This window comes from Sturnus vulgaris, chromosome 6 (genome assembly GCF_052056855.1).
Source record: "Sturnus vulgaris isolate bStuVul1 chromosome 6, bStuVul1.hap1, whole genome shotgun sequence".
Taxonomy (NCBI): Eukaryota; Metazoa; Chordata; class Aves; order Passeriformes; family Sturnidae; genus Sturnus; species Sturnus vulgaris.
Genome location: NC_142248.1, coordinates 39,684,024 through 39,696,120, shown reverse-complemented (window position 1 = coordinate 39,696,120; position 12,097 = coordinate 39,684,024).

The following is a 12,097-nucleotide window of genomic DNA, read 5'->3' as shown; positions in this document are numbered from 1 at the left end:
CAGCTCACATTACTGTTCTCTTTAAACGCCCCGCTTATTCAGTGCTGAATTACAGCTGGACAATTCATCCTGGCTAAACTAAATAGGATAGTTGCACACACTGCAGCCTGTCTGTCACAGGTCATCATTATGATATTAATGACCATCTGTAAGCAAAGCACACAGGCAGGGTATGATTAGTGCAAGCAATTTAGCCACTATGCTTTTGTCAGCGTGAATGCAGTTTAAATTAAACTGCAGTTGGCTTCAGCTGAAGAAGCTTTTACTTAGCTCATAATGAGCAGATTCCAGTTTTCTCACTAAATCCTTTCTTTCAGTAACTACTCACAAGGCGCTTGCAGAGTTGCAAAGTCTCTGTGTCTCCATCTTCTATTTCTGCTCTCTTGGCTGGGAAAACTCAGCAGGTTCCAGATCAGACTTCCCCCTTTCTTCCTTTCCTTAGAATGAAATACAATTTTTGTCTAAATCAGAGTTCTGTCTTTTGTACGTAGGTACTTGTGATTTTAATGGAAACATTTCACCATTTAATTTTTTTCTCTTCTGAAGCCAAGGTGAAAGCCTGGCTTTTTAAAGCTGAAAACCTGATTACTGGAATACAGTTCTCCCACAGTAGTGCAAATTGTGCATTGTGCAGTTTTGCAGCCAAGGGAAGACATAAGACTGTCTTAGAGCCAATCTCTAGGGATGCAGTACTCCAATTCATTCTGCTGTTTGTATCTCTGAAATTCTCTAGAGTGCAATTCAATGACCATTGAAGCCAACTGGCATTGAACTCTGTCATAAATCCAAATCTCATGATGGACAGAGTTTAAAAATCCCTTGACAAGGGAAAACGGTGGATGATTCTGCTGCAATGGCAAAAAAGGTCCAACAAGAGCCATGTCTGTGTGCTCAGGAGGAGAGAGGTAGGAGCTAAGGGGTGGTTTCACCTCTGCTTCTGGCACTGCTCAGGCTAGCACTGAGGACAAGGTATTGTTCTGATAGCTGTGATTTAAAGATAACACTGGAAAAGCCAGAGAGGGCAGGGCAGAACCAGGGCAGTAAATTAAGGATGTTACCGCAATGATGAGCTACTATGGCAAACGGAGTGTCCACTGCACCAGGACAAACCTGGATGCCTTTGCTAAGCATAGGATTCAGCAGAGGTAGGCAAAGATTATCTGGAGCCTGTATAGGGGGTGAGCCACTTTTGTGCTCCTGGCTTTAAGCTGTGTGAGTCTGGGAGCCAAGACAGCCGTGTTACAGGCTTCAGGAGCAATAACCCTATCTTCCCAGCTTTCTGAGCAAATAGTATTCTGATTGAATCCAAGTGTGCTGGCTTGCACAGAAGCAATGGGACAGCTGATTTCAGTTACACGAGTATTGCCTTGAAGTGAATTTGGGGAGGTTGCTAATAGGTCTCTGGGGTGCTTGCTAGAATATCATAAGGAGTTGGAGTTGTTTTAGAGAATTAAAAAAAATAAATATGCTGGACAAAGCATGCATTGGGGGATGAGGTGGGACTGGCATGATGTAATTTAAGGAGTACAGCCAGTCTTGGCTTTTAAAATTTTTTTTTTTTTGGACTTTTAGTTTTGATCTTCTCACACTACTTTTTCCATTTATTTTATTTGCTGTTCCCAGCCTGTTTACTTTGATTGATGCTGATGTGGAGGGTTTATGCCAGCTTACAACTGTCCTGTTTCTTGCCTTAGCATCTAATCTTGGCCATTCCTGAAGACACTATTGGGCTGGGTGGATTTTTATTTTGACTTGCTATGGACTTTCCTATGCTGTCATACTGTTGACATATGCACTATGGAATTTCTGAAGTCCACAAGACATTGAAGATTCCCATATTTCTTAACTACAGATATACTTTGAAAGCTTACTCTCTGTTACAGTGGCAACTTTCTTTCTAACATCTCTATGTTAAGCACAATAGGCAAAATATTGTCTTTGTCATTGTTAAATTAAAAGTTCATAATTTATATTCAAAATCTAAATATGTATTTATGCCATAGTACTAAATAAGAAAGAATTAAATTCAGCCAAATATTTCCATACAGAGGACAGAGGGAAATTATGAATCTTCTCATTACAAAATTCCTTTATTCTCTGACAAGCTGGCTGGAATTTTTGGAGAGAGCAAACAGATTATTTCTGGTGTTTGACCAGCACTGCCACATATTAGAGACACTTATCATAAAGTGGACCCAGTGGGACAGCTGTTAGAAAGCTTCCAAAATAAATGTTGCCTGGATTTCTGGCCAACAGCTCACTTTGACCATGATCAAATCCCTTCTTATTTGGCATTGCTGAGCATGTGTGCCACAAGTCTGTTTGCTTGGTATTATTGCTCTGGAATACTTATTCTCTAAGCAATAATAATGTTTGCCTTTACATGTGGAAACATATTAATAAGTAAAGTAGAACATAAGCTGATTATTATGTTAGGTGCTTGCCTTGTATTGCTTATTCTTCTTGTATCTAAAAGTCTGAGATGTCTAATTGAGCAGAAATGAGGGCTGTTCTTAGGTAATCAGCTACATACTTTAAATAATTAACAGGAAATAGCTCACGATCAGTTTGTGGAGGAAATCTAGACTGGTACTTGTGCATATGGCAATGTATGACAGTACATTAGCAGAAATCAGGACTTGCTCTGATTGGCATTTTGACTGCCATCTGGTTTTTAAGTAACACATTATCCCATTCTCCCTAATTTAAGAAAAGCTGCTTTTGCACAAGGCTGCTCATGAGAAATGTCTTACATTGGGACAGGAAGGGAAGGAAGGCTGTGATGTTTGGTGTTCCCTCTCTTGGTGAGAACAACTGCCCTGAGACCTCCAGGCCCCAAGCCCACTAGTATATGGACTAGGTCACCTCCTTCCAGTGCTTAGGGAATTCAGATTTGAGAGACTGTCAGGGTAGGAAGGAATTTCATACTCATTGAAAACAATGAAACTTGCGTGGCCCTTAACCACAGTATCACCACATCATTGTTCCAAAGCCTCACATCCCAAAATTTCCTCCCTTTTGCTTATTCTAGCCACGTAAGGAAAAGTTTGTGGGAGCAGAAAGTTGCAAAGTGCAAAGGGAAAGTCAAGTTTGCCATTCCATAATATAATACAATTTAGAATCCTGCTCAGAAAAGGATCAAACTCTAAGCAAATTCAACAGCAGGTCCACGCAGCAGCCAATATCAGCATATTGTTACAGAGGTTAAAGCTTCCTAATACTAGCTAAAATGAAATTGTTCATGATTCATTTGTCTTGTGTTAGCATTGTCCTTTAGCTAAAATCACCCTTTTTTTTCTGGAATTTGGATCATCATACTTGTGGCCTGAGTATCTCTCTGACTGTGAATTTATTCCCTTTACTATTCTCTTTTGGTATATATAAATCTGTAAAATGAAGAGTAAGACTTTCAATCTCCTCTCATAAAATATATTCTCTTTTATCTGACCCAATCAGTGCATCCACTCCTTAAATCCAGTCTTCAGACTGAGTTCTTGTCAGTGCCTTGCACAATGGCACTCATGCTTCCTCCTTAATGTTGGGAATATCTTAACAGATACCATCTGTTATTTCAGCTGCTCTTCTTACTCAGTCCACAACACATTAATGACTCATTGAAGAATGTTTTTTTCTTCTGAAATCCTTGAGCATTTTCCTCTTTGCTGTGTCCAGCTCATGAACTCTCTAATCAGCTCTCTCATCAGTCTCCATGTGCATGACATGCACCTTGGCTATGAAACCACATTACATTTCTAGCATTTTTCATAGTTCTTTCTTTGTTTTCCAATGTCTTAGTGATGCCTCTCAACCCTGTGTCATCAGCAGAGACTTACACTTTTAGAGCCAGACCACCTAGTGAAAAGTGGTCCCAAGACTTATTCTTCTGGAGCTTCACTAAAAACTTCCTCTAATCCATTGCCATATCCCCTTCAGTCAGTTCCTCGCTAATTAAATTATTTGCTTTCATCTCCAGCTTGTTCAGTTTAACTATTAATTTCCCAGATACTGAGCTTAGGGGACATTTCATCCTAAGGAAAAATAACTGAGTGAGAAGTCTGAGTTTGAAACAACTAATTTTCAATTAAACTTTTTCTGTATTTCATTTTGTTTTTCTTCCCTTCAGAATTTATTTTTAAGCATTTTACAAACTAGATGGCCTCTGGGTACTAGATTTTCTTTCCTCACTCCCTCTTTCTTTTATATAGAGACTCTCAATTATAAAGATGCATTAGCTATAACTTTTGAGATTTGTTCTCAAAATTTCATAGTCCAGTTCTTTGAATTCCAGCATGACGGAGCACTCAACTCACCCAAATTACATCTCCAGACATTGTCATTTCCTTCAACTCAGCCTCTCTTTAGAACGTCTGTAATTTCACTTGATAAAATCACAGAACTGGAAGGGAAGGTTCATCACCTAATGCCCTTAGCAAATCATCCAGAGTTGCATTATTTTTAACTCTTGATTGTCCAATTTACCTATAAACATCAATTTGAAGATTCAACAACTTTGCCAGACAACATATTTGAGAGTTTGTTTGTCCTTACCATTAAAATCTCCCTTGTGTCTAACAGGAAGTTTCCTCATCTAAAATTTAGACTCATTAGATCTGGTTCCAGCCGTCATGGACATGGAAAGGACATCTTATCTTATCTTATCTTATCTTATCTTATCTTATCTTATCTTATCTTGTCTTATCTTATCTCTATCTCTGACAGCCTTTGGTCTTAAGTGCTGAAGTTCTTCTTCAGTAACACAAAGAGCCCCAGTTCTTTGCTCACACACAACTGCTTGTGTTAGTGTAGATTGTGACCACTCTTGCTGCTGTTTTTTGGACAGTTTCTTTCTCAGTGCACTGTGCTCTAATAAAACAAAATTCTCACAGAACTTTAGTTCTGAGTCAGATCCACTAATTACTTGATGTGCTTTCTTGCAGCACTCCTGTGTGAACTAGAAATGACATCACTGGCTCATGGCCACCTTTGATCTATAACCCCAAGGTCTTTGTGCATAAGATTACTGACAAGCCCATTTCCACCCTGCTCAGATAGGTGCAGTTGGTCATTCCTGCCCAAATATTATTTACTTTGCTTTTTCTCCCTGACAAACTTAATTCCATTCATCTTCCTGCTTATTTTCAGAATGTCCCTTCAATAGACAAGTTCATTTTGAATTTTCAATGAGCCTGTAGTCCCTTCTTGTTCCATATCCTCTGCAAATTTAATAAACATACTTCCTATTCCATCATCCCTGTTAATGAAAATATTGAATAAATGCAGACTTAGGACAGACTCCTGCAGAATGTCACTCAATACACTCTTCCATTTGGATAATGAACCATTGATAAGTACTTGGTAAGTATAGATTTCCAATCACTTTTTCAGCCCTCTCATACCAATTTCATCAAGAGAGTATTTGCCTAGCTTGCTAATGAGAATGTCATGTGAGATAGTGTTAAAAGCCTTATTCAGGTCAAATGTGCCTGTTGCTTCTCCCTCACTCACAGCCCTTGATCTGGTCAAAGAAGTTGGATAGATGTGACACAGCTGCCTCGTTGTCATCTATAGCATGTGCTTGCATCCACTCTTATCTTCCAGGGGACAGTTTGCTCCAGACTTCTGCTAGAAATCAAAATGAAGATTGGTGGCCTATCTCCTTTACAGAATTTCTGTTTTTTTCTTCCTTAATAACCTGAAATCCCCTGGCTCCACTTCCTTTTACACACTCATAGTTGGCTGTTACTGTTTTGTGCATTCAGTGTACCTTTTATTGCCTACTTTCTCTTTTGTTTTATCACATGTTTGAAAAGATAAGGCAGTGTGTTTATTAATTGCAAAGCTCCATCTTGTATTTTCTCTCTGCCATGGAAAATAATTCAATATTTTTAGTTACCTCTGTATTTTCCTTTTTTTTCTGTTCTGTGAGGTTTCACTACCTCTGGCTTTATAGAGGAAATGGAGGGTGACAGGAAATGTAGAGCAGGGGCCAGGTTCTCCAACACAGAGGTTTTCCTTTGCTTCTGGAAGCATCCATCCACCATGCATGGGAATGACCTGCTTATCTTCAGAGCAGAGAATGTGCCCTTCTGGCACTGCTTATGTGTCCCTAAAACACACTGCAGAGCAACTGCAGTAACTGCAGGAGATTTTCCCTGTTAAAGTTTTTGCAGACTTCCGAACTCCTAAGAGCCTGCAAAACTTCTGGTTGTCAGCCCAGAGACCACTATTTAAGTTTTCTGTTCTATTAAGAAAATCTATCGACATTTGTTGTACTTTAGAGTGTTTAGACTCCCCAAACGTGGTTTATTACACCATTTAAATACTCTCATTCATTTTTAAAGGTCAGACAAAATCAATCAAAACAAATCAATTTACATTTTAAAAATTGTGTTAATGTGACACCGTTATGGTAACAGAGATTGAGGAAGCCCTGGTTTCACAGGTAAATTAAAATAGATCTAGAAAAATAAATGAACTGCTGCTGTTGTGAAGACTAAGAATAGAAGTGATTCATCAAGTGAAGGAAAAGGGATTTGGGACTGGGTCTGAATCTGATGTAACTCTAGGGGGTGATGCTGATTTTAAACCAAATGAGAACTGGTCCAGAAGCATTAATTGCACAGCATAATTAGTTTCTGTGGGCATATCTTTTGGATTTTTTTCCTCTAACCACTCCCTAGTAGTGTTATTAACAGTATATACATCTCCCAGCTGAAGCTTATCTCCATATTAAATATCCAGTGTGAAAAATGGCTGAACATATTTGTGAACTTTATTGTCTCCAAGTGACATGTTTGCTAAATTTCAAATCATTACAATGCCTGACAATCTTGGTCACTAACTCCTGTTTAAAATTCAGAAGTTCAGAGAATAATACAAGCCATGCTAGTAGCCTTGCACAGCTCTTGCCTGAATCAAGGAAGAGAAGAGCACATTGGAGGCTGCGCACAGGGAAAAGAAATCGTCTGACAGTTGAACTTTCCTGCTCTTTGTGAGTTCTAAGGAAACTTGGGTGAGGCAGCTCAGCAATTCCGTGGCATCTCAAAAATGTAAGGTCTTCCTGCAGTTTTTTCCTGCTCCTTTCCCTGTCTACTTTAGAGGCAGAGCAAGCCTCTAATTGCCGAGGTGGTGACGAATTCCAGTGCTTTGGCCAGAATTTTGGGCACAAGTGGCAAGCGACGCATTGACCCTTCAACATGTGTCAGTGTCTTTTTGCCCTACTTTTCCCAAAACACTATCTAATCACACTCAGTCCTGTTTATATATTAGAGGATGTGAATGGGGTTTTTTTTCACACTGCTTCCAATATCAGACTATACCACCATTTTCTCTTTTCAAAGGAAAAGGACTCTGTTTTGTGCAGAAGTTAGAGAAGAAGGAAAAACCAACAAAACCCCTCACTTTTTTTCCTATTATATTTCCAAATTCCAGCTGGATAAGTTTCAGCTGTAGTATCCAAGGGGAGAGTAGTGGCACCAGTGTGGAGCAGGATTTAGCTCAGCAGCCGAGGACTGCAGCCCATTAATGTAAGGACAGGGCTGAACAAACTGCTTGGAACAAAATATCCTGCATCCTTCTGTTCATTTTTAGAAGCCAAAGCAACTTCAGCACTTTAAGGAGCTGTTGTAAAGTCTTGAAAAACCTACTTGTTTATTTAATGCTTTTTGCATTTACAAGATCTACTTAGGACTAGGACCAGAAGTGCTGATGTTTTGATAAAAAGTTGCTTTAAATTTTGGTTGGAATTAACACATTTGCCAAAAGTCTCATTAACAGACCCTGCTTTTGTCAGTTTTACAGCCCAATTGCAGTTGCTTCAAAGCCTTGGATACACTCCACCCTCTGAACTTGCTTTTCCTCACCAAATCCTTATCTTTAAAATTACTCATTAATCAAGGCCTCCTTAAATCCTTCAGCAGATAATAATCAATAGCAACCTTAGTAAAATTTAAGTGCCTAAAGTTTTTGGCAGTAGAAAATACTCTATTTACTTCTTAAAGTGAGCATTTCTGAGTTAAAAAATCCTTATAAGCATAAAGAGTGAAAAAATATGTATCTTGGAACTAAATTAATAATAAATTATGTATATTTGCTCTGGTGACAGCTTGGAAAGCTTTGTGAACAGCATGGCGAAGGCAGAACCATTTCTGCAGTCCTTTCTCAGAAGAAAAAAAAAAAAACAAAACCTTCTGCTGTGTCTCAGGAGGAAGTAAAGTCTAGTGGAAAATGGCACTGGATGGGGTGTCATGAGACCAGGTCTTCCTGCCTGACCTTTTGGCTGCTCACTTAATCTCCCCATACTGCAATTAATAGGCCCGTCACTGGGGATAGCAGTCCTCCTATCTCTTGTTCTCTCATCACATCTGTCACATTTGTTTTACTCTTTGGGTGACAAACTTTCTCTCTGGAAGTGCCCTTTTATAATCTCCTTTTACAATCCTCCAAGCCTTGATCCACACTGCTTTAAAAAACAGATAAGACTGTTGGTTCTGAGCACTGAAGATAAAGTTCTGCCTCAGAAAGTTGGGCATCTGGACAACCTGTGCAGAGATTTATTGGCAATGCAGTGATTTTGTGGCCACAGCAGAGTAGGTCCTCAGAAGGAGGAAAAATCAGGGAACAAGGTGAAACTGTGGGTAAGGGGTGAGGGGATGCAGATTCTCTTCCCCCTCTTTGTTTGGCTCTAGTTTTTACCTCTTTTGGTACAAAGTGCATAGTCCCTTTTTGCTGGGCACTACATTGTCTATACCATAAGCTGGCTGTGACTGAAAATTTCCAAGCATTTGTTGTTTTCAGAATTTTGCAGCTCTCTTTGCTAGTGGAAAGCAAACAGACCCTGATGTTGCTCTAATGGGTGGGGTTTTCCCCTCTCCTTTCTGTCTTCAGCCATCCTAAAATAGCCATCTCAATTTTGGTCATCAGTTCTTCAAGAGGAAATTATGCTGGGGAATGGAAAACTTTTTTTATTGCCAAGTTTTAGCAATTATTGTGTCAGTTTCCAAATGTCTGGAAAATAGGGTTTCCTAATGGAAACTGACCCTTCTCTCACCCAGATAACACTGCCACTGTAGCTAATATCATGTGTCTCGTGATACTGACTGTCAGCCTAAATTGATTACCCAGGCTGTTCCCCCCACACCCTGCTGTAAGATGTCACTGCTCATATTTATAACTGGCCTCTATCTGCATTCCTAACAGTCTGTATGTGCAAAGCCTTGTTCTCATTCTCTCCATAAATGTTTATTGAAGAGAAAAATACAGTGTTCAAGATTTCCTTGCCCTCTCTCATCAGTTATGCTATGAAAGAAGTGTATTGATATAATGGAATAATTTGTATATTTGAAAATTATTTGTAGGTTTCTGAACTTTACCCCAGCTCCACACTGCCCCATTATGTAAGTATTTATTTATGACCTGTGTAGATTTAATAAAAATGACACAAAAACTCAGCAGTATTCAAGTGTCAATTGGTACTTAACACCCAGGCTTACATTTATTGTAAAGGCTGTTTTCTTGAATGCTAGAGAGATGAAATATTGAAATCCTTAGTTCCAGGAATTGCATTTTTTATGGTTCCTGGAGACGTCTCCCTGAGGACCCAGAGCATGATGGCATACTCTGGTAAGGAAATAAAAGCCCAGCTACTTAATAAGCAGTCTGTCCCTTCATATTTTAAGATAGCTAAACAGTATTTGCATTTCCCAGGCTGGTACAACTTCTGAAACTATCTCAAGCCATCAGGTAAATAAGAGAAGTGAATGTTCCCTTACTTCATGAGAAAGGTGTTTTTTGATGTTTAAAGCACCATATTCCATTTCATTATGGCAATGCTGGACAGACTTAATGAATGTTTTACTTTGATCCTTGAGATTTGATGTCAGGAATATCAGATCTCGAGAAAAGCAGTAGGATTTGGATCTGTATTCATCACATGTTTGTAAAAGGAATGGAGGATGAATAGCTGTGCCTTTGAAGGAGAGGAGCTGAAGAAGAAAAAGATGCATATTTTAACTAGCAGCCCTTTGGTAAAACATGAGCACATGTTAATGGAACAGACACAGCCATTCCAGCTGCCATGTTCCACCAGTGCTGTGCTCAGCAGATGGATCTGCAGTGGCTTGGATCAGCCTTCAGAAACAAAATTGACCTCAGCTCTGATGGACAAACTTTCTGCAGCTCATAGGCTCCCCTTCCCAGGCAGTGTGTTTTCCTTGAAGAGGTTTAAGTTCATAGGGAAGATATTTTTCCTGTTTTGGAAAGTCACTCCTACTGCAGTGCACTGGCATCTTTTAATATTTTGACAAAGAAGCTGAATGGTTCAACACAAGAGATCTTTTCCTGTTCTTTCATTAGAGTGTGCAGCTGAATTAATGGAGTGGGGTGGACTATGAAAGGAGTACCTGCCATAATCTTCTCTGCTCATTCATTTTCAAGAAAAGTCTAAAATTTTCAGTCCCTTCAGATGTGGTGCATTGTCTCATAAGCAACTTGATAATTAAGGTTGCTTAGATGGTTTTACCTTTTATGCCTTGTCAAATCAAATTACTTACAGTTTATCTACATGTATTTTTTTTTTTAACTTTAGTGCTGGAGAGCAAGGAGGTCTCATTGAAAATTGAAATAATTTATTATATTTCACAATAAAACTGTAATGCCCAGGAAATTGAACCTTTAAGAATTTTATTATTCTAGTGTCTTTTCATGTTGATTGCTAAAATAGTCTAGAAGTCAGCCCTTATATTATTGTTAGCAGTGTACAAAGAGCTTAATCATACACTGTTTCAATAGGAAGGTCTCAAAAGCAAGCAGACACTGAAGCTGATAATAGCAGTTAATTACTTCGAATGGAATAAAATATATTCATATTGTGAGGAGGATCACCTTTGGAACTTGGGGAAACAACAGTTATGGGAAAATAATGGGTTTTTCTCAAGGTTGCAGTTGCCATCTTTGGGTACTTTGCTACCATATTCATGTGTCTCCCAGATGTGGGGGCATTGGGGGGCTTTCTTCAATACTTCTATTTTTATTCACTTAGGATGGGGGCAGAAGATGGGGGAATACCTTCTTTCTCAGGTCCTTATCTTCAGGAATGCCCCACCAGATTTTTTTACAGTCTTAGAGGAAAGAAGCAGATATGTAAACAAATATATATTGATTTATTTGTGGAAGATTATTCAGTTGTGATCATAGCAAAGCCTGGAAATGGTCGAGTCAGTGCTCGTTGCTGGAGGTATGTTTCCATAATAGGATATGCCATACTATTTGTACTACATCCAGCTGGCCCATTGGAGCATAGTATTTTATGTAATTATTGCATAAATTTTAAAAGATAAAACATGTAAATGAACCTGAGTGGTAGTAATAGATGATTTTAATTACCCAGACACAGACAAGATTGCATTAAGTAGAGGAAATATATTTCTAAATCTGTAATGAGAGTGCTTTCTAATTCAATCTGGACATCAGCTGACAGTCAAAGAAACAAGGCTGGGTTTGACTGTAACTTGAAAGAAGGTTGACAAAATAATGTTAGAGGACAATTTGGGCTTCAATATATTAGTTGGGGTCACAAATACCTACAGAAGGAATTAAAATGGCAATCAAAGCTATGAAGGGAAGCAAAAAAGAGGACCCTAACCATCAGGTTCAAAATAGTAAACTGGGATACCATGTAAAGCAAATTAAATAAAGCATTAAAGAGAAAGACAATAGATACCAAGAAAGCTAAAATGGAAGCAGAATATTCTGTGATAAACACACTTGACAAATGGCTTGCCTCACGCCTGGTTGTATTCTCATTTGTCAGAGGCTGGGCAAATAACCCCTTCTTCAAATGTAAGATGAAACTACTCCATGCTGCTTAAAACTCCTAGATCTACTGGTCAATGAAGGCAGAAGAAAATCCACAAACTTTTGTGACACTCTATAAAGACTGACTTCCTTCTACCCCTTTTGTTTGCAGTTAGACTCATACTTGGAGGAGTTCAGATTCCCTCTCAGTGTTTGGTTCTAATTTATTTAATTTCCTGCGCCTGCCCCTTTTCCCTTGTTCGTGTTCTCTTCACATTTCTGCAGTGCAGGTGCTGCAGAAGAG